This window comes from Marmota monax, unplaced genomic scaffold (assembly GCF_021218885.2).
Source record: "Marmota monax isolate L192 unplaced genomic scaffold, Marmota_monax_Labrador192_F-V1.1 WCK01_AAM20220418_F8-fsc00012, whole genome shotgun sequence".
Taxonomy (NCBI): Eukaryota; Metazoa; Chordata; class Mammalia; order Rodentia; family Sciuridae; genus Marmota; species Marmota monax.
In genome coordinates, this window is record NW_026695227.1 from 24,956,076 (window position 1) to 24,979,059 (window position 22,984).

The window sequence follows — 22,984 nt, forward strand, 5'->3', positions numbered from 1 at the left end:
ATCTCCTTTTCAAAACATGGACTTGTGAATGCAAAGTTCAAAGGACTTTCTAAAGTTCAGTCCATTTGGTCCCTATTTGTAAAGAAAAAAAAGACCAGTAGGTATTCCCAACATAGAGTTTGGAACTGAAATGTTCATTCAGAGTAGTGGGGGCCTATGGGTGTGTGTATCCTTATTTGTGTCTGTGGGTTTACATTGTCATAGTGCCTTACAAACATTTAATACCTAGATGGAATACCTTACTTCCACCTTTTAGTGAAGGATGAAGGATGGCTTCTTACTTTTTCATCTCATGTATAATAGTGAATTTATTATACATTTTATAAAGTTTTCCATGATTTGTCTGTGGGATCTCAGGCCATCAATAGCCAATGATATAACACAAAAAGCTCCTCATTCTAAATGAGTAAAATAGACATTTTATATATGCAAATAGCATATATTGAACTAATAAAACTAGAAAGACTAGTATGTGATATAAGGATACATCTGCAATAAATTTTCAAGAATGAAAGCCACTGGGACTGGGGATGTGGCTCAAGCGGTGGCGTGCTTGCCTGGCATGCGTGCAGTCCGGGTTCGATCCTCAGCACCACATACAAACAAAGATGCTGTGTCCGCCGAAAACTAAAAAATAAATATTAAAAAATTCTCTCTCTCTCTCTCTGTAATAAAAAAAGAGAGAGAGAGCGAATGAAAGCCACTTCTCACCACACTGTGGTGTCTCTGGTTTACCAAAGTGAGAACTATTGTGAAGGGCTGGAACTTACATCACCCACCAAGCACAATGAGGCATTTGAAGGTTGAATGAGTGTAGTGATAGAGACATGCTGAGAAGGAAGTTCAGGGCAGTCAGGTTTGGTGACAGCTCTGTGGGTAAAGTCTTGGGCTCATCTTTGCATCATCACCTTGGCACTGGAACAGTGATTAACAACGGTCAGTCTGGGACTTTGAGCCTCTTGATGAACTCTGCTTTAGAACAAAGCCATCCTTCTAAGGAGGAGTTTATTGTGCTATAATGAACTGGAAGAAAGCGAAATGTAAAGGAAGGGAGATACAGGCACTCTGCTGGGAAGCAGGGTTGTTAAAAATAATGAGCAGCCTTTCACTTCCTTCTCTTTATTAACTCTCTGCAAAGGACAACCCGACACTTGATTTTTTAACACAGTCTCTCCTTTTAGTAATAGCCATCAGCAGATTGCTAAAAATGTTTCCACAACATGCTCCATGTGCCATAATACTTGGAACCACACTGCAAAACACTCAGTCTTTTCCTTCTTTTATTTTTTTCCTTTCCCTTTGTACCTCTCAGAATTGGCTTTTCTATTAACTGCCTCTATGCTAAACACAAATTTGTCATCCCTCCCACCTCTAAAGTATACAAAGCCAGCATTTGAGGGGAAAGTTGAACGCTCATAGCAAAGGGAAAGAAAATGACTTTAAATATCCAGCCTAAAGTTCCATTCATTCCAGGTTTCTCCCTTGAACTGGCCCTGCAGGATTAATTCACTTCCAGGAATCTTTAGGAAAGGTTTAGACACCTAATTGTTGGCATGGTTTTGCCTTCAGATAGGAGAAATCTGAATGAACCAGATGGTTGGTAAAAGGCCAGAATTTTAGTCTTGAAGAGATTTCTAGAATGAATTATGAAGCTAACTACCCAGAGTTAGTACTTTGTTCCCTCAGAGAATGCTGCCTCAGTGCCAAATAACAGAATTGAACTCTTGACTTTTTCCCCTTGTAGTTAACAACTTAAGCCAAGCTTTTGATCAAAGGGAAGGAAGCACAACTGCTAAGACCCAAAGAAATTGTCAGCTTGACCATAAGTCTCTGTGACTGGGGATCCAAGTGACTCAGCCTTCCAGTGATCAGAGGATGAAAGAGGAAGTAGTGGTATTGGGGCACCTATCAGATGTCAGGACCCTGTCAGATACTTTATGACACTATTTCATGGAATCCCCATACTAACCCCAAGAAGTTGTCATTTTCAGTCATGAGTGAATGACACATAGAAAGTCAACATTTATTCACTCACTCATTTAACAAATATTTATTATACAATGATCATCACCCAGGCACAGTGCTGGATGGTGAGGCTACAATGATAAAATGGAGAGAAGCAGCGATTACATTCATAAGGCTCACAGTTTACTTAGGATGATTGCTAAGTGTATCTGTAAACCTGGGAGTGTTTCAGAAGGGGAAATATAAGGTGATAAGCAGCTATAGAAAATAGGCCATTTACTCAACCAGTCAACACATGACTATTGGAAACACTAAGATACCACTTGGCTTTTGGCTTCAGAAACCAAGTAGTACTCTTATCAAGATATAATCCTACCTCTCCTGAATGCACCCTTGGTTAATATATTACTTATTAAAGGCAAAATAAGAGAGAAAGATGTGTATTGTTAAAATAACCACAAATATGAATGCTCACATAGGTAGAGCAAAACCATACTTCAATGAAATACTGGAGTCTATGAATATCTGCTAGAACTTTCTGTGCTAGTAGAAATGTGTTATATCTGTGATATACATGGACATATGGTTAGGAGCACATGAAAAGTCTCTTCATGTGACTGAGGCACTGAATTATTTTAATTAATTCAAAATTTAATTTTAAGAGTCATATGTGGTTAGTAACTATCATATTTGAAAACATAGTTATAATTTCCATGGGGCATGAAGCACTCTGAAACTTGTTTCCTCCCCATTGTCTTTGGAGAGGTTTGGGCATGCCAGACTAAGAAGCCTGTGGCAATTTGTTTCTGCTACGGTCATACTGAGACTCCCCATTCCACAGGAGCCTTGTATTTTGGGGATAGCTCCAAGGAAGATATTAGATGGCTATAAGAAACCAAGTCCAATCTAGAGTCCAATTAGATTCAATCCTAACTAGACCTGGATTTGTTTTTAAACCATACTATCCTCTTGGTGTTGGTGTTAGTCAATCTGGAGAAATTCAGCATTGGGCCATTTCAGGGAAAAAGAAATTTCTTTCTGGTTCTCTTGCAACAGCTCAATTGTAGAGGATAACCGGGATCCCAAGGTCAATCAGAATAGGAGAAAAAGGGTGGATCTTAGGTATCTGGTCACATATATCAAGGTGGATTCAAGTTCTCCTGAGATCAGAGAGGTAGCTGTAAGAAAGATCACCCCTCCCCCCAACACAGTCACATTCACAAGCCTTTGGGTGCTGATGTCTCTTGGTGACCATGTGTCTTGACACTGTTATTTTGCTAGGAGTCCTAATCAGAGAACAAAGTAAAGAAGAGGTGATTTAAACCTGAAAGAAATGAAACTTAATTTGTTTTAGATCCTTTTGTCAAAGCAACTTACTCATTACACGAGTTTGTTTTAAATAAAGAAATGCTATCTATCAAGCAGTAAATTATATTAGTCCTGCTGGATATTAATGTATTCAATGACAACATCGACTCCACTGCTGCTGACTTCAGCTTCTACTTTTGGTTTATCCTGTCGCCTCAGAGACATTCTTTCAGCTCTAGATATTTTTCTTAGTAACATAGGTATAGTTTAAATCCCTCTTGGATGGCAATGAATTGACCATTCTTTCTCTCTGCTTAGGTCTCCTGGCTACTACCACCTCAGCCAATTACTTGACCTCACCACTTCCCCCTCCCCACTGTGAACTGATGCACACTTTTCTGACATGACTGCAGTTCATTACTAATTGGGCATTACTGACAGACTGCTGCCTCCAGGCCTGCCATGGGTCTGGCTGCCACCTCAGGAAGCAACATGAATCAGCATCATGATTATCGCTTGCTTTATTCTTAAGGAAAGGAAAGGAACCAGACCTTTAAAAACATACTATGTGTTGTATTTCAGTATGCTGTCCAGTTGCCAATTCTTCTTTCAAAAATTGGCCCTATGCAAACACTATTTAAAAGAAAGTTGGCTTGGGGTATGACTGATATCAGATCATTTCATGAGATAATAGTAATAAAAGTTTCATTTATTGGAAGCCAGTAATGTGCTAAGCATATTATTGAAACATCCATTGTTGTATTCAGTTTTCACAATGACCAGTAAACTTTAAAACTTTTTTTTTCTGTTTTTCAGATGAAGAAATAACATTTATGAGTCTAAACAACCTGTGGAAGGTCACAGTTTGGAAGTCACAAACTCATCTAACTCCTGTAGCCAATGCTGTTTCCATCCTGATGGATCAACTTCTGGGGTGCAAGGTTCCACAGAGGAGATAGAGATGGGAATGAAGAAAGGAGGGACCAAGTATGTCAAGGTGTCTAACTTCACAAGGTCAGTTGAAAGTGATAAAGTGTCGTCTGTCTTTCAATACTGATGTCACTTAATTTTGCCTCACACAGTACTAGGCACAAATGAGGCACTTGCTGAATGAAATAAATGTTTAAAAATCTGTCCTGAAAATATATTTTCAAGCAAGATTTAGACACAAACATTGTACTAAGCTTGCCCTGGAGAGAGCAAGCATGCAAAGGTCTTTCCTTTTGTGGGCTTATTTTTGGGCGTGGGATAGAATAGAAAACAGTAATCAGAGCAATGAGCAAAATAATTTCAGATGGTGCCAAAGTGCAAGGGGGAAAAAAAGACAGTGTAAGGTGACCCAATGCTCTGAGTGCCTATGAATGCACAGGAGCACTAATTTAGACTCAGTGGTCTGCAGTGTTCTACTAAGAGGCCAACACCCAAGGAACCTTCAAGATCTGTAAGAAGACTGTGCCAAACAAAGGGAGCATCTCACTAAGTGGGTAGTACAGAAAGAAAAATTAAAGGTGCTTCCCGGGGTTTAAATTCAGCAACTGGCTGGACCTTGATGATTTACTGAAATTGGAAGACCTGGAGGAAGCAAATTGTGGAGGGGGAAATGTAAGAGTTTTTTTTATTTTAATTTCCAAAAGGCATTTCAATAATGCTTACTTTTACCAGGTAGACTCTAAATACAATGTCTTATTTCTGCATATTTCTATGAAAAGTTGATACATTTAGTGAATCCATCATTTTCATTTTAAATAAAAAGATACAAGTTATGTTCATAATTATTCTTTTTAAATTAGTTCTATTTTACCAGTCTGAATAATAGACAAATGAAAATCTTTAGGAAATTATTTCTAGTTTTTCAAACTCTGCAGTGTATTTTTTAACTACCAAATTGTATTCTTAAGCATATTTTTTTAAAGAAATGCCATATGAAGCCAAAATTCATGTTTCTGTGAATCTTATCAAAAAGGTGCATAAAGGCTTACAATAAACTTTTCATTTTTTAATGCCACCATGTTCCTTGAACTTGAAGATTATGAATTAGGAAAATATTTCATTTGAAAAACCTAATGGTTTTATAAAGTGAGTCCTGGGAAAAACAACATCATAGTCACATTATTACAGTACAACTGTATGATGAAATTACTATGAAGGTGCAAGATAAGACAATTCTTTACCCTTTGTAGGGAAAAGAGTTAAATTTCTTAGCCTAGTCTTGCAAGAAGAAAGATTTCCCTTAGAAGCAAAGATTAGGGCTGTTGGAAGGGAATTCCAGGCAGATACAGGTACAAATGTATCAATTGAGAACCTGACAGCTATGTGACTAGAAAATTTAACATCTTCTATCTTAAGAGAAAAATAACAATTCATTTAAAAGTCTTAGGATCTAATCTATTTTGATGTTTTGTTTCATTTTACATAAGTATTTTTGCTCTCCCAGTGTTACCAAATGATGCCCATTTTGTCCACAATACAGAATGCCAATCACTGAAACAAAACAAGTTGTGCAAAAGAGATTTTACTCATACAGCACCAGTCCTGATAAGGCAGTAGCTCCAAATCTCAAATCCACTTCAAATCCACTTCCCAGCAAATAGACTTTAGTGGTGTTCATGGGATGAAGAAAATAGGGTTACCTAAGGTAGGGGGTAGGGTAAAGATGCCTGGAATAAGAAAAGGGGTGGTAATGATGGTCTACACATGCCTGAACAAATTTATAGCTCTTCATTGGCCTTGTTCAGAAAATGGCTGAGTAAGTGTGATATAGGGTTAGGGTTTTGGCCCTCTGATGTCAGAAAGTTACCCACTGGACAACACTGGACTATGCCCTGACCCAAGTCAAGGGTAGGTGTTTTTAACCAGTTTGAGATAGGCTAAAGCAACCTTTGAATTCCTAAGAAAATACTGAAGCAATTACAACAATAAGTCAGAGATGTTACCCATAGCAACGCCAATGGAGAAATACTGCTTAGCTCTCTGACTCCCAAAATTGGCAATGAAAGCAAGTAACTGAAAGCAAAAGAAGCTAGATGGTTTATTCAGGTTTTCCCTTGGATTCACCAATTTTAAAACAACTTCTCAACATCAGAAATAACAGCAAAATTTTAAATGTTGATTGGCTTATAAAGCCATTATTTATTACCTCAACACTATTCTGAAGATATTAGTTGAAAATTATAAAGATAATTATTTAAATAGTTGGAAGAATAACAGTGCATTTGCCAGAGTTCTAATACTTGCATAAACAAAATAACTGGGCAATCGACTGAAGCATTTATTATTTAATGAGATACTTTAGTGCTTTCAGCACTCTCTCCTATAAATATATCATTTTAGCATAAATGCCTTGTAATTTATAATTTTCATGTTCTTGGAGATTCTTATAAGTTAAAAGCATCTTCTATAACAAATTAAATTTGAACATAAAGTATGTTTCAACTAGTTCTTTGACCTAATGATTTACTCTTCACAAGTGCCAAAGAATACTGACTTCATTCAAAGATGATTATAAAATCTAAACATTTTAAAATGTGAAGGCTGTATAACTTGGCAAATTTGTACTGACTAGTCATTTTAATAATTTTTTAAAAATTTTGTTAATGATGGTGCTCTAGATATCTAACTTCCCTTCTATACTAGATTCAGCTGTTAACCATTGTTTATAGCCTTTGATGATTTCTCCTCTTAATCCTGATTGTGAAGGCAGTAGATTATGCAAATTACTAACAAATCTCCTACTGATAAGCTATGCAAATGAAGCACCAAGTGAGTGGCTATATTCTTTTATCATTAATCAGTTGATTTAACTCTCCTAAAAAATGCAAGATGACATGATTGACCCCAACTTGCAAGCCTCCAAAGATCATTTATGTTGTCAATAATGTAGCCAAGAAAGCAAATGCATATTATTTGCATTTAGTTTTTAAAAGCCTGGAAGTTTTCAGTTGTCCTTGCAAGGGCTCCAGATTCTAGCCTCTCTCTGTTATATCTGCACCATCTATAATATCATTAGAATCCTAAGCAAACCCTGAGGAGGGGGAGTTGGACTTACTCAGTATGCAAAGCAACAATAGATGAGTTTTCCAGACAAGAGTTCTGAGAAAGAAAACCTGTTGGGAAAGAAAAGAGGGAAAGGTTTCAAGTATTGTTTGTTTTCTTTTCTAACTTGGCTTTTCCACACTCCTTTTTCTGAGAAGCCATTTGTATGTACAAATCACTTCGGTTTATTTTTAAAACCCACACACAGAGAGATGTTGTTTTGTTGTGGTTACATCCTAGTCAGTAGAGGCCCAAAGCTTCCCATCGTGAGAGGAAATGAAGGCTGGCTGGATCTTTAAGGAGTCTCTTAATGCACGTGGCTCCTTTCATCTCATGCCTGTGATAGCTGTGATTCAGTCCCTGGTTTATTTGCAAAGGTAGCTTACCGAGAAAATTGAACACAGGCTAGGAGGTGAGTCCCACAAATGGAACAAAGTTTGCATGTTTATTAAGAAGAAAAAGGACAAAGCAATTTCTTCCCTCACATGAAGAAAACCAATCTGCTATGTTGCAGGAGTCCTACAACTAGTAGAACCAAGGCACTTGGATGAGACAACAGAACATCAAGATAGATCAGATTCCAAAATTTACAAATAAAAAATTTTGAGGTGCATATGCCCAGAGAAGACCAAATTTTCCAGTTGTGTGGCAGACTACGTACTCCAACAGTTTCATGTTTTTGTGCCTATGTGGACCTGGAATGCCCTTCCTGCAGCCAGAAGGACTGCCTGAGAAGAAAAGACATTTTCTTCCAAGACTGAGCTAAGACTCTCCTCAGCCTTGATTCTCTCCTCCTAAAGGGCAGAGGGTTATCTTTTCTGGTCACCTCTGTAGCTCTTGCTGCATTATAGTATTACTGTTGGACAGCCTGGCCTCCAGATTAAATTAGACTGAGCTTCATGAGGTTGGAGATCTGCGTAGGTACTTGAAGAATCGAGGAACCATGGTCTATCAGGTATCCAAATTTGGGTTCAGAAAACTGGATCATTCTAAGACTGGTTTGAATCTCTCCCTCTAATGATACACTTTCTGCCACTTAGTACTACTGAGCAAGTGCAAACTGGTCAACCCTGAATGGGAATTGAACCACTTTAGTACTCGATATGTTTCTCAGGAACAGAAACCACAACTAATAACAACTAATAATTGAAGAAAGTGAACTGGGAAAGGGAGAGATAATATTATCAGACAAAGACAAGTTATGTGAAAAATTTTCAATAAACTCACTGTGGTTAATCTGAATTGTCAACTTGATTGGACTCAGAGATGCTCAAGATTAAGAGGCTTCTGGGTGTGTCAAGGAGGGTGCTTCTAGGAATCATTGACACGTAGGACAGCAAACTGAGGGAAAGACCCACCCTAAATGTGGATAGCACAGTCCTATATGTTAGGGGCCTGGACAGAACAAAAAGGTGAAAGATCAAGGAGGCAGCAGAAGAGAGGATTCCCCATTCTTCTTTGGAGTGGGTTCCATTGCTGCTGTGTTGCAACGAGGACATGAGACTCCAACTTCTTCACTCTTCAGAGCAGGTTCTCACTGGTGACTCTCCAGGGAATTTCCAGGTTTTCTGTCCTGGACCAGGACAGCATCATTGGTTCCTCTGGTTCTGAGGCTCCAGCTTCTTAGACTGAGCCACTACTGGTTCCTCCAGTTCTCCAGCTTTCCATCATTGTCAGTCTGATATATATATATATATATATATATATATATATATATATATATATATATATATATATATATATAGAGAGAGAGAGAGAGAGAGAGAGAGAGAGAGAGAGAGATAAATGATTTTATATATATATATATCACCTGTTGGTTCTGTTTCTCTGAGAACCCTAACAACTCAATATCAGCCGTACAGATTCCTACCTTGCTTTATTCCTTTCTTGTTTTTTCTTTTATGACCTGTTTTATTCAATAATTTAAAATGATGTTCCCACTATGATATAAAACCAATTTTTCTTGCTGTATTTTTAGTTTTTTGTTGTTGTTGTTGTTTTATTTTTTAAATACATGACAGTGGAGTGCTTTATTCCTTTCTGACCAGTACTTCCACAAATTGCCTAAGAAACCATTAAAGTTCTGAGTTTTTTAAAGAGATTATTTTAAAGAGATTATTCTTCTTTGAAGAAATGTGTTTTAAACCCATAGGGGACATGCTGATCTTACATTATGGTCTCTCTAATACCCATATTTAGGTATATGCAAGAATATTTAACAATTGGAAATAAAACTTTAATACAGTATTTATCAATAAATAATTTTAAAATATTCCGTCACTCTCTTTTGTCAGTAGTTTAAAAAGATGTCCCTGTCTGAACTATAAGACAGAAATCTTGCCTCTTGCCTTATTAAACTGATAGTCATTAGGTTCACTTGTAGTTTTTGACAGCCAGCAAGAGGCTGGGTATGCTGAGTCTATACCCTGACAGCCTGAAACTTGGACCCACCCAGCATATACTGTTATCGTCACCATCTGGCCAATCTCTCCTTATCACCCATATTGATGCTGAGCCTCACTCCCCACCCCTGTCAGCATTTGGAGATGTGCACACAGATACAAATGCCCCTCCTATTTGAGACCACTCTGCAGCTAGCTAGGGTCATCCTCATCTGCAGAACACTCTAAGCCCCAATATGCATTTTATCAACTGACATTTGGGTTCCATACAGTAAACCATTTACCAACTGGTTCTGATGCCTTATATTTCAACTTTTTAATGAATGATATGTTTGTAGTAGCGGTGAAAATCAGCTCTGCCTAGAAGGTTCTGGTCTTTATACATGACCAACAGTAAAAGTCTAATTTTCTTCAGCTAGCCAAGTAGCCATCTGGTATTTATACCATAATTTCTAGAAACTTGGTTTTGACATGAGGTCAGAAAGAGAATAGATAACTACTTATATCATTCAATTTTTTTTAATGAATTAAATAAAAATGAGCACTTGTACAAATTAAATACATTTTATCTCATCCAGTCTTTATATCAATCCTGTTTTCAGGTAAAATCATCATTTTATAATTGGGAAAGCTGAAGTGCAGAGAAATTAAATTGCCCAAAATTCATATGCTCACTTCAGAATTCAACCACTATGATATACCATCTTCCTATTAAGTAAATGGTTCTCTAAATGACCAGGTTTGTGTACTGAAGTGAACAGAAATATGGTTTGAATTATGATTTCCTCACTTACTAATTGAACCTCTGAAAAAATTACTTTACCACTGTAAGCTTTAATTTTCTCACCTCCAAATCAGAAAGAATAAACTTTCTTTGACATAGTTATTATGAGAAATAAACAATATAATAAACAGACAATTATTACTATTGTACCTGGAACATAATAATTCTTTCATGAAAATTAATTCTGCTCTGTAAAATGCCTCTCATTAGCACTATGTGGGCAGGAACCATATCAGGCTCATCCTCATAATTACAATGATAAGGATAATACTAACTACTGTAGACCAAACCCTTGGCACATGGCAGGCACTGCTCTACTCTTTTACTTAGAATAACTCATTCAATCCTTTCAACTATCTTCTATATACATGAGATTAGTATTATCCTAACTTATACAGGTGAGGAAACAGGAGCAAGAAAATCATGTAACTCACTCAACATCATCCATAGATGGCAAGTGGTAGACCCTGAATTAAAATTTAAACCAGGCACACTGGCTCTAGAGTTTGTGCTTTTAACCACTGTTCACTCTTAGTGCTCTAGAGTTTCAATAAATATTTGTAGAGGAATTGTAATCCTGAAATTATACAATTATTATTTGTTGTGTTAATTTTTAGCTTTCTAATCCCTAAGAAATATGAAGCTGATATTAGACCACTAATATGTTTTTTCATTTGAATGTTGATGAATTTGTTTATTGGTCCTATAAAGATAACAAGTTTGAAAGGACAGAGAAAATTACAAACAACAAAAACAATAAATATGGGCTAGGAAAGAGATACAGTTAAGAAGCCATACCAAACATGAGAGCCCAAGCTGGGGTTCGAATTCTATTAGCCTCATGAGAATCTAATACTTCCCAAGTCTTAAATATTAGCTATAATCTTTTTAATTGCTATGATTGGAAGAAAAGATAACAATGGTATTTCTTTCTAGAATATTTATAAACATTTTAGCAGGTAAAATACAAAAAAATAATAATTTGATTGTAGTTTTTCTTTCTGTCTGTATTGTCTCAAGAATACATAAAATATGTAATCCTAGTCACTTGGGAGGCTGAAATAGGTGAACCTCAAGTCCAAGACCAGCTTCAGTAAACTTAGTGAAACGCTGTCTCAAAATAAATAAATAAATAAATACCCTCACACCTCAGATAGAGCACTAATCTCTAGGGTATTTAAAAAACTCAAAAAGCTAGACACCAAAAAAACAAATAACTCAATCAATAAATGGGCCATGGACCTGAACAGACACTTCTCAGAAGATGACATACCATTAGTCAACAAAATAGGAAAAATATATTCATCATCTCTAGCAATTAGAGAAATGCAAATCAAAACCACTCTAAGATTTCATCTCACTTAGTCAGAATGGCAGCTATTATGAAAACAAACAACAATAAGTGTTGGTGGGGATGTGGGGAAAATGGTACACTCATACACTGCTGGTGGAAATTCGGATTGGTGCAGCCAATATGGAAAGCAGTATGGATATTTCTTGGAAAATTGGGAATGGAACCCCATTTGACCCAGCTATCCCTCTCCTTGGACTATACCCAAAGGACTTAAAAACAGCATACTACAGGAACCACAGCCACACCAATGTTTATAGCAGCAAAATTCACAACAGCTAAACTGTGGAACCAACCTAGATGCCCTTCAGTAGATGACTGGATAAAAAAAACAAAATGTGGCATATATACACAATGGAATATTACTTAGCAATAAAAGAGAATAAAATCATGGCATTTGCAGGTAAATAGATGGAATTAGAGAAGATAATGCTAAATGAAGTTAGCCAATCCCCAAAAAACAAATGCCAAAAGTTTTCTCTGATATAAGGAGGCTGATTTGTAGTGGGATAGGGAGAGGGAGCATGGGAGAACTCTAGATAGGGCAGAGGGGTGGAAGGGGCAGGGCCAGGGCATGGAGTTAGAAATGATGGTGGAATGTGATGGACATTATTATCCAAAATACATGTATGAAGACATGAATTGGTGTGAATATACTTTGTATACAATCAGAGATATGAAAAATTGTGCTCTATATGTGTAAAAAGAATTGTAATGCATTCTGCTGTCTTATATAAATTTTTTAAAAAGCAAAAACCAAATAAACAAACAGGCCTGGGGATGTAGCTCAGTGGTAGAGAACTCCAGGTTCAATCCCCAGTACTATCAAAAAATTACATAAAATATTATCAATAAGTTAAAAAAAAAGTATGTGCATCTTAGAAAAAGAAAACCCTCTTGTATAAAAAATGTTTGAAAATCCCATCTAAGGTAGAAGCACTGCTTTAATAAAAAGATAATCCTCTTTGACAAAATATCTACTTTTAATACTTCATCCAAGTTATCTTTTAGTCTTATGTCAATTTAGAATTTGTTCATATAACATATTATAATAGGCCATTTGAAAACTGAGACACAAATACTACTAATCTTAGTTCTTATTTATTAAAACATAGTATTTGTGAAATAATTCCATGCAATGAATTTGCCACTGTATTTTCTCATGTTTACTGTGATGGAAATTGTGAACTTGACCAGGATGACACAGATTTGACTATGTATCCTTTAAGGTGGTCAGAATCCTTTTTAGACCTGTGAGGTGGCCTAATTGACCGGTCACATTACTCAGCATTAAAAAAGAACAAAATCATAGCATTTGCAGGTAAATGTATGGCATTGGAGAAAATAATGCTAAGTGAAGTCAGCCAATTCCAAAAAAATAAGTGCCAAATGTTTTATCTGATATAAGGGGGGTGACTCATAGTGGGGTAGGGAGAGAGAGCATAGGAGGATTAGATGAATTCTACATAGGAAAGAGGGGTGGGAGGGAAAGGGAGGGGGAAGGGGATTAGCAAGGATGGTGGAATGTGATGGTCATCATTATACAAACTACATGTATGAAGACTTGAATTGGGTGTCAACATATCTTGTATACAAAAAGAGATATGAAAAATTGTGGTATCTATGTGTATTAAGAATTGTAATGCAAAAAAGTACATGTATAATGGCATAAATTGACGTGAACATATTTTATATACAGAGATACAAAAAATTGTGCTCTATGTGTGTAATAAGGATTGTAATGCATTCCACTGTTGTGTATTTTTAAAAAATAATAAAATCAATTAAAAAATACTAACTTTTGAAACTAAAAGTCTTAATGCAAGTCATCTCAATCCAATGTCTGCTGTATTAATCACAATACAAATAGCTAAATATCAGGATATCCGAATGATATTTTGTGGAAAGGGAAGGATCTGAAGGCTGTCAAAGCTTGATGTACTTATAACCTGAAAGCTGACTCACATCAACTTTGACACTATTGTTCTACAGGAAATGCTCATCTTTGATCTTATCTTGAAATTTTGAAAGTAGTATCATTACTTTGCATTTGTTTGAGAGGTAATAAATGAGAAACAAGAATACAAGCTATTTTAAACTTAGAAAACATTCTCAAGTGAGAAATTCAGAAGGCAAGTAGAAACACTATAAACCACTATAACTATAACCACTTAGTATAATTCATAGCAAAAATAAGTAAATAAATGAACCGACAACAAACTTCCTCCAAATCTCTCATTTCCCAATTGTTTTGCATTGACATTGAGCAAATTAACTTATTTCTCTGTCTTAATTTAATTAACTATAAATATAATATAAATTTTGAAGGCTTGTTATAAGGATTATGAAGAAGATGTAAAATTTCTGACATTTAGAGTGTATTTAATAAATGGTTTGGGGTTAAAATAAACCTTCAGTTTTGATATATATCATGAAACTAAACACCTAACACTGACTTTATAACCTGAATCCCTGTGTAATAAACTTATTAGTACATAGTCAAGCTAAAAGCTTGATTTTTTTTGTAACAACTAGCTGAGTCTCAGCCAATCACAGCAGAAGAGCTTCAACCAATCACAGGCTCAGAACATGCCCAAATAGTGCAATCGCCAAACTGGAATCAAAAAAGCTGTGTCTGTTCCTCATTTCCATTTTCTGTCCATAAATGCTGCCTGCCTATGAACTCAACCATGAACTCTTCTGCTGTCTAATTTGTAAATTATTCCTTGCTCAAGTAAATTCTATTAAAGTTACTTGTTGCAAGATTTTGTTTAACAATATATGGTATATGTATGTAGTGTGTTACATTTAAATTTTATTATACAATTTTAAAACAGCTATTGATAAGGATAAAATACAGAAGGTATAAATTAGCTAGTACCTCTGAGATGTTGACATGTATTTGAATGGGGTAAATAATTAAACAACCCATTATTTTAGCTTAAGTTTGTCAGATGAAATCAAATTAGAGTCTCAGCATAGAAGCAATTTTTAAGGTCCATCATCAAAATGATTTATTTAGATGCATTTTCAATAGTTTCTAATTTCAAAAGAGGCACACATTTCTCTTTTTGCATTCCAAGCAAGTCAAGCAGAACCCTTTATGATTTGAGAAGCAATTTTCTCATTTGCATATTCTGGATGTTCCATTTAAATTTCTTGTCTTGCTTTTGTCTGTTTAAGCTTTTATTAATATTACAACAATTTGCATTTTTGTCCCCATAAAGAAGGATTTTTAAAGTGTATTTTTGTTGGTTCTGCTTTCCCTCAACACAATGGCATCTGAGCATGAGAAACTATTTTTTAAAGTTTTCTATTCACTTCAGCACTATAAGAAAATATTTTTAAAATTAACATAAAAATAAAAGCCTATGCATGTTTCTCCTGAATCTGAGCAAAGAAAAAAAATGTATGCAAACATCAATCTGGTGAATTTCATTTTTGGTCCCCATGTCAACACAAGATGGCCACAGCAAAACCAGATCATTTGTATCCCATCTCACAAGAGTATTTCCAAGGCACAAGATCCACTAAAATTGGAATTCCATTGATTGGTTTCAGTCACATGCTCATCCTTGAAACTGTTCTAGAGGGATGAAATTTGCTCATTGGTTTAGGCCTAGGTTACAACTCTGTTTCTTAACTGAACCTTGGAGCCCACCAAGCTTCCTGGCCAAAGGGTATAAAAGTGTTGTAGCCTTAAATCCCAATTAGAAATGATTGCTAGAATGAAGAATACGAACCTCAAGATGGCCAACAATCAATGTTTTTATCAAATATTCACATTATTTTGAAAAATCAGTTCAAGTTTCTTTCCATGACTAGTTGGCCAGTTTCTGAGGGCTGGGTTATTATCACAGCCCCTGACATACAATAGGCATTTAAATAGTGTATTGGCAGGCTTTGTCCTTGAGTTCCTTCTTAACATAGCAGGCAAAGAGACCCTGTATAGCTATATCAGATGATATCAATCCCTACATCTTTCTATCTCATGTCTAGCAAAACCTAAATTCCTTATAAAGTCCAAAGAGCTTTTCACATTATGGTCTCCCCATTCCCTTCCGCTCTGTCTTCTTCTTCTGGTACTTCTTTATCTGGATCTCTGCTCCAGCTACCCTGGTCTCCTTGCTATTCTTCCAAAATGCCAGACCTTCTGCAGGTGGCCTTCTGTCTGAAGACCTCTCCCGTCAATCAGATCTGAGTTCACTCCTCTTCCCCCAGGTATTCCCTGGCTAGCCTATTTCAGTTGAATCCACCCTTGTATGAATGTCTGTCCTTCTTTATTTGTCTTTTCTCCATAGCATCATCTAAAATCCTTAGGGTAATTATTACTGTTCTGATCTCTAGAGTATAATGTTATTAAGGCAGAGGTTCTGGATATTTTTCTTCATGACTGTATTCCCAATTCTGTAGTGCTCAATAAATATCCATTGAAATAAAGAATATGCTTCTCTTATTCATCCTCCAATAACAGGTGCACTCCAACTCTGCATTTCAATAACTTTCTCCATCATTCTTGCTCCTTAACGTGGGTTAACTTCACTCACTCTCAATTCCCTGATTTCTGGCACAGAGAATATGCTCAATAGATAAGCAAGTAAAGGTGTATAATTTCTTGAGTGTACATTAGCAGTGAATGCTCCGAAAGATTTCAGGAAATATTACATCATATTTTGAAATTGAATTTTTGTTATGCCAATCTTGGAGCCCTTGGATCATCCCACACATGAGAAGTTATGTACATGCCCAAATGAACTTGTTCTAAATCTAACCACATCCTCGAATTTTCTTCAGCCATTTGTCTTTCAGGGCCCTTTCCCTAACACACACACACACACACACACACACACACACACACACACATCCAGACTTATTTTATCATCAAGTAGAGCATATTACAGCAATAGATTTATTAGCATGAACATGCTGGCAGGGAATGGAAGACTTCTGTTACTTTCACAAAGCTTTCTATAGAGTAGAATAAGAGGCACAGGCCTGCACAGACCCAGCAGGAGTGGGAGGGAGGAGGTGATGTGGCTGCTCAGGATTCTGGGGCTTCCTCTGGCCCCAGCACACTAGGGTGGACCTACCAGCATGACTCAATTTGAAGCCTCCTCAGAAGATTTGGCCAACTTTACTTCCTGCTCCAGTCAGACTTGGCTCAACAACTGAACAGGCCAAAGCCTGCTAAAGAGCCCATTAGCAGATTCAACAATACACAGATAGGGAAGAGAGGAAATAAGGCAAGAACTGAACCCTTCTGTTAAAACAACATCAATTCCCCTTAATGTCATCCTTTATAAACAAAGCTCCCATGGAAGACTTGTGAAAGGTTTAAAATTCTCATGAGGTTTTTCTGACCTGAACACAATTTTATACCCACTGACAGGGCCATAATAATGTCAAAGTTCTGGTAATTATGAACCTAAATATGTTAGAGCATCAAAATTTAAAAAAAAAATTAAAAGAGGGCCCCAAATAATCTGATATAATTGCTCGAGTCTATTGAGAATATAAATGAGTGGTTTGGATATGTTTGTTTGGAAGTTTGACTTAATTTTTAGAGGAGAATATACCTTTATAATTGCCCCATGAGTTGGAATAAAGGCCAGATACATATGGAAACACTCTAAGAAACTCATTAGCCTCCACTTCTGGATTTTAAACCTTCTAGTAAATATTGACTTAAAATTTTTGAGTCCTATCAGGCATCAAGCATAATGGCACTTTCTAAGTTTCTTGGACACTAATAATTATACCACTAATATTATGTGCTTACTGTGCTCCAAACAAGACATTCTATGCTGTTGTAGAGAACTTGCTTTATCTTCATGACAAGCTCTGTGATTTAGGTAACACCATCTATTTATACAGCTAAGAAAATGGAGCACAGGGAATGTAAGTAGTTGTTTTCAGTCACACAGCTAGCAACCTGCAGAACAGGATTTAAATCCACATCCTGTGGCTTCTGAATACACACTAACCATCATACTTTACTTCTTTTCAGTGGATACCAATCATTCTTAGCAATCACTGAGTCCTTTTAGCCTGCAGACTAATGATCCTTGAGTTGGAAATAGAGGCTCTTAGATAAACATTCACAGTACATGCTCTGTTCTCTAAAAGGAGATCCAAATGACATGTTTCTGCCAGCTGGAAGTGTGTTGGACCATCTATGTTTCCTTCCCAAATTGCCATTCTTGGGCTTGGCTCTTTCTGATTAGAGGCCACATTTATTCTATCTGGCTCTTGGATCCTCCTGTCATATCAGAAAAGTGGCATTGCTTGGCACTTCTGATGTTTCAGACTAGATTTAGGACTTGTTCTTCTTGGTATCATCCAGGATTGGCCCTGATTTGTATTTTACTGTGCTCTGCAGCTGGAGTACAACAGTCTGGAGGCCTAGAATGGATATGAATATTAACAATTCTATTATCAAGTGCTCCATATGCTTGTGTCTTGAAGCCCATTTGGTCATAGCCTGTTTTCCCCTCGTGGGCTCTGACCAAGATTGCTTATCTTAAGAAACATTCCAAATGAATACTTCAGAACATTTTCTCAAAATGATTGAATGCATCCTTAGGGACTTTTCAGATTTTTCCAAAAAGTTATAATTGTGAACCAGACTTTGCAACACACAGCATGACAAATGTTATCCTCTGGCCTTTTAATTTTGTTGAATTGTAGGATAGAGACATATTCAGATGCTACTTCTGTACATTCATCCTAAGCCAACCCGTGGATTGCTGGAGGAGATAGAGTAGCTACTTCTGTCAGCTTTTTTTTATGTCTAAGCTGTGATTTCATGAGCAACAGCACACTGAATTACTAAATAGGAAGAGTCTCTCTCTAGAATTAGCTAAAAACTTAAAAGACTATTAAGAACTTTTAGAGTAAATTTAGTAATATTTGCTAAATATAAATTAGGTATTATGTAGTGGAATAGACTACACAGATATAGGAACAAATAGTAAAAACAATGGTCAATAATTTCCATCTCTTTCTATGCTAAGATTGATACACTAAAAATTTATTTCATCTAATTGTCAGTACTATATATATATATATATATATATATATATATATATATATATATATATAAGAAAATCCTATTATCTCCAGCAAAGTAACTTGTTCAAAGTCATATGGGTAATATTTGGAAAAGCTGGATTCTTTTTTCTTTTTTAATATTTTTTTAGTTGTAGTTGGACACAATATCTTTATTTTATTTATTGTTATGTGGTGCTGAGGATTGAACCCAGTGCCTCGCCCGTGCTAGGCGAGTGCTCTACCACTGAGCCACAACCCCAGCTCCCCCCAAAAGCTGGATTCTAATTCTGACTTTAATGTGCATCCAGAGACCTCAGCTTGAACCATTTTCAGCCAATATATTTATAGAATAAATCGATGTGATATGTAAATAAATTATTTTAATATTGTTTGTACTTACGCCTGATCTGTGGGTTTCAAAGGCTCCTCTTTGGTAGATACTCTCCTATTCCATCAGTGTGGCTGGGGTCCAATGTTCAGCAGATAGTGTGGTACCTCACAGTGAGCAACACTGGCTTTCCTCCCTGGTTGCATAATGCAGGAGAACTGACAGAATATCCTGCCCAAGACCATATGACCTTGAGTTTTGTATGATAACTTCTGGTGATTAAAGCTACAAAGCAAGAGGAAAAATGGCTATTTACTCCTGGGAAAACTGAAGTGTGGAGTCACAAGCTATTTCCCCTCTATGATTGTTTCACCATTACAGGTTCACAATGGAGCGTCATCTTGATGCTTTAAAATGTTTTCCCTAGAGACAGGTGAAGACTGACTACCAGAAAATACTGTCCTTAGTGGGTACTGCTTTTATTCCTTTTCAGTTCTTGGAGCTATTGGCTAATGAGTAAAATCCTGCAAAATAGTCAAAAATAAAGAATTGTGTAGGTCTAAACTATGAAGTCTAGACTTCATAGTTTAGACCTACACAAATATAAAGTCTAAACTATGAAGTTTAGACTTTTATATTTTATCTTATTCCAACCCACATGCTCCAAGTCCTGGCATGGTTTCTTCCCAAGGTCTGGGTGTCACACATGTACTAACTTTTCACAGTCTCTCCTGGACCAAACGTGAATCAGACTCCCTCCTCTTAGTTCTCTTTTTGACTAGGCTTGGGCTTGCACTGTGATCATAGACTGTTTAGTCTGGTTTTAACAAGAATCCTGCTGTATCCATTTATGGGATATCCCCACCCTTAATATCTTATTACCCTGCCTGCCTCCAGCAAGCAACTTGTCAAGTAGATCAGTAGGAATTCAATCCCCATAGCTTTATTCCTCCTAATTTTCTGAGTACTCACTCCCACCTTGCTCCTTGGCTATTAATCTCCTTGTCCTCATCATATACAGAACTGAGCCTGATTTCACTACGCTACTATGAAACTTCCATTACAGTACTCCATCTTGAGTGAAGACTTCTTTACCATCTTTAATAAGCATCATGAAAATTTTTCCTTTAACACTTTTTAATGTCCTTCTGTTTTTTGAAAGTATCTTTTGAAATCAGCTACTCTTATAAACTTTGATTAATCATAACAGATGTGCCATTATTTCTGCAGAAATTTTAAACTTTATATCATTAGTTTTTCTAATTTTCATGAAAACCAAAATTGTTAGAGTCTGTAAACAAGTCAGGATGGCTCCTGGCATTTTTGCCAGAGAAATGTTAGAGTCTGTAAACAAGTCTGGATGGTGCCTGGCAAAATGCCAGAGGGAGTGGTTTGTGAAGTAACAGCAGCGAGCCATTAAGTGTGGAGATTTCTTATTGGTTGACTGATGTATCTAGTTTATGCTAATTAAGATAAGCTGTGTGGAATGTATAAATACCGCTCCTGTCCTACAATAAAGGCTCCCACTCCTGCTGTATCAACGTACACAAGTTGCTCGTCACCCCCCGGTTATTTTGCTGCAGCCGGACTGCGGCACAAAATCAATGATTTTTTTTAAAATTTTGATTTATACTTAGTAAAGTTGCCTAGAAATTTTTATAAATATCTGTCCTGAACCTGTCATGTTATCTGAGTGAAGTATAGAGATGAACTCCAGGTAATGTTCAGTTGTTTTTGATAATGAAGAAATATTCAACAGTATAGAAAAAAAAATAAGTCTACTTAAGTAGAGTCAAAGTTAACAAATGAAGCAGCTTTAAATTCAAAAAGAAACAAGAAATAAATGATGATCACCAACTATTAGGGCTCTGATCAAATTGTAAGCTTATTCCATTTTCCTAAACAAAACATGCCAATGAAGGAAATTAGTTTTAAAATCTTTCCAATTAAAACACTTCGTGGATTAAAGGTGCTGTTTTGCTAGGTGTGGTAGCACATGCCTATAATCCCAGCAACTGGGGAGGCTGAGACAGGAGGATCCCTTGCAAAATAACAAGGCCCTAAGCAACTTAGTAAGACCCCATCTCAAAATTTAAAAAATAAATAAATAAGGGCTGAGTGTAGCTCAGTGGTAAAGTGATTGAACCCCTGGGTTCAGTCCTGATATGTTCCCACCTCCACCCCCTGCCCCTCAAAAACAGATGTTGTTTTGAAAAGCTGCATTTTTTCTAACTTCCTGAAAATGTGCTTTGATAGATTACAACCAGAAGAACTAAATACAGAAGATGGATCCAAACAGATGAATTGCTAACATTCCAACCTGCTGTCTTAATTTGATAATTTAAACCCCCTCATGCAAGTATCCTAAACCACATTTAAATTATTAATTATGGTTAATAAGATAATGCAATAAGCAGGATGTGTTAGTTGTCATTCTAAAAGGCTTGCATAACTCAATGAGGATTTCTGGAAGTTAGCTTTTTAGACTTCAGGATCCCTTCTGTTTCTTCCTCCTCCTCCTTCAAGAATTTCAAGGGTAGGAACAAACTCATGCTATTTAAACTCTATCTGAAGTCTACCTTTGACGTTGGCATAAGTTGTATCGGATATTATTTTTCATTGTAGGGAACGGTGGCAGATTTTCTCCAGGGAAGCAGACAATGAGGCAGAAAATTCCAAAATGTTTTGGTTTGCAAGTTTCTATGATTTAAATCTCTAGATTTATGAAAGATATAAAGCATCAAGTTTAAAATAAGCACTCTTTTAAATATAACTCAATTTTATCAAATGTTGGCATTTTTGTCATATTTTTTAAAAGCCTTTTTTGTTATTGTTGTTGATGTTTTGTACCAAGGATTGGACTCAGGGGCAGTTTACCATTGAGCCACATCCCCTGCCCTATTTTGTATTTTATTTAGAGACAGCGTCTCACTGAGTTGCTGCACCAATTTGCAGTTCCACCAGCAATGTAGGAGTGTGCCTTTTATCCCACATCCTTGCCAACACTTATTGTGTTTATATTCTTAATAGCTGCCATTCTATTGGAATGAGATGAAATCTTACAATAGTTTTGATTTGCATTTCTCTAATTGCTAGCGATGATGAATATTTTTTCACGTATTTGTTGATTGATTGTATATCATCTTCAGAGAAGTGTCTTTTCAGTTTCTTGGCCAATTTATTGATTGGGTTATTTGGGTTTTTTTTTTTTTTTTGGTGTTAAAATTTTTGAGTTCTTTGTATATCCTAGAGATTAGTGCTCTATCTGATGTTCGCGTGGTAAAAATTTGCTCCCAAAATGTAGTCTATCACCTCATTGATAGTTTCTTTTGCTGAGAAGAAGCTTTTTGTTTGAATCCATCCTATTTATTGATTTCCTGATTTTAATTCTTGTGCTATAGGAGTCTTATTAAGGAAAGCAGTATAGAGATTCTTTGGAAAACTGAGAATGGAACCACCGTTTGACCCAGCTATTCCACTCCTCGATCTATACCCAAAGGACTTAAAAACTGCATAACACAGGGACACAGCCACATCAATGTTTATAGCAGCACAATTCACAATAGCTAAACTGTGGAACCAACCTAGATGCCCTGCAGTTGATGAATGGATAATGAAAATGTGGTATATATACATGATGGAATATTACTTAGCAATAAAAGAGAATAAAATCATGGCATTTGCAGGTAAAAGGATGGAGTTGAAGAAGATAATGCTAAGAGAAGTTTGCCAATCCCAAAAAAACAAATGCCGAATATTTTCTC

General features: G+C 36.3%; 1 long non-coding RNA gene across 2 annotated transcripts in view; it reads right to left on the bottom strand.

Moving 5' to 3' along the window:
• Positions 1-1,998: 1,998 nt before the first annotated feature.
• The window catches only part of LOC131423876 (uncharacterized), a 46,958-nt gene continuing 25,972 nt past the window's right edge, over positions 1,999-22,984 (bottom strand). The window contains exons 2-4 of one of the 2 annotated variants that reach the window (XR_009225990.1): positions 19,293-19,505; positions 7,319-8,983; positions 1,999-3,251 (exon numbers count right to left, since the gene is read on the bottom strand). This is a non-coding gene — a long non-coding RNA (uncharacterized LOC131423876). Of the gene's footprint in view, positions 3,252-6,853; positions 8,984-19,292; positions 19,506-22,984 lie in introns of those variants that run through there. The other variant, XR_009225989.1, reaches the window with a different exon arrangement.